General features: G+C 28.8%; 1 non-coding gene across 1 annotated transcript; it reads left to right on the top strand.

Moving 5' to 3' along the window:
- The first annotated feature begins 430 nt into the window (after positions 1 to 430).
- On the top strand, positions 431 to 537 carry LOC121031130 (U6 spliceosomal RNA). The gene has a single exon (XR_005790564.1). It is a non-coding gene; the product is annotated as a U6 spliceosomal RNA (small nuclear RNA).
- The last annotated feature ends 386 nt before the right edge of the window (positions 538 to 923 follow it).

Here is a 923-nt window from a genome sequence, read left to right as displayed (position 1 = left end):
AAGAAATAGAATTCTTACAGTGTTCTAGAATAATTGAGTATCCATTTATTTTTTAAAAAAATCTTAATCCATACTTTTCTCTAAATACAAAAATAAACTCAAGGTACTTCATAAAATTAAAGGAAACACCAAAAACCACAAACCACTAGAAGAAAACGTGAGAGAAAATCTTTTTGATATTGGGTAAAGTTTTCTTAGCTGTAACACCAAATTCACAATATATCAAAGAAATAGTTCATATATGGAACATCATCAAAATTAAGAACTTTTGCTCTTTGAACAACACTGTTAAGGAAGTGAAAACAGAAACCAAACATGGGTAGAAAATATTTGCAAACCGCACATCTAGCAAATAACTTATTTTCAGAATACATAGAGAACTCTCAAAACTCAATATTGAAACAGCAAACAATCCAATTAAAAAGAAAGAGTGTTTGCATTGACAGCACATATACTAAAATTCGAACGATACAGAGTAGATTAGCATGGTTCTTGAGCAAGGATAACACACAAATTTGTGAAGGGTTTCATGTTTGAAAAAAAGAAAAGCAAACAGATGATTTGAATAGCTACTTTATCAAAGAATATATATATATATATATGTCTGTGTGCGTATATAAATATATGGTAAAAAGTACGTGAAAAGATGGTCAACATCATTAATCACTGGAGAAATATAAATTAGAACAATTAGATAATACTGCACACCTATTAGAAATATTAGAAAGTCTAAAATTAAAATACTGATGAGGTGTTAAAATGTTGGTTAAGATGTATAACAACTGAAACCCTCACACACTGCTGGCATAAACACTAAATATAACAACTGCTTTGAAAAATAGTTTTCAGTTTCTTAGGAAGTTAAATATACTTTTACCATATGACCCAGTCATTTCATTTCTAGCTGTTGTCGCAATAAAAAT

This window comes from Herpailurus yagouaroundi, unplaced genomic scaffold (assembly GCF_014898765.1).
Source record: "Herpailurus yagouaroundi ecotype Mexico unplaced genomic scaffold, PumYag 140, whole genome shotgun sequence".
Taxonomy (NCBI): domain Eukaryota; kingdom Metazoa; phylum Chordata; class Mammalia; order Carnivora; family Felidae; genus Herpailurus; species Herpailurus yagouaroundi.
The sequence above is the reverse complement of the archived record's forward strand: the minus strand, read 5'-3'. Positions and strand labels throughout refer to the sequence as shown.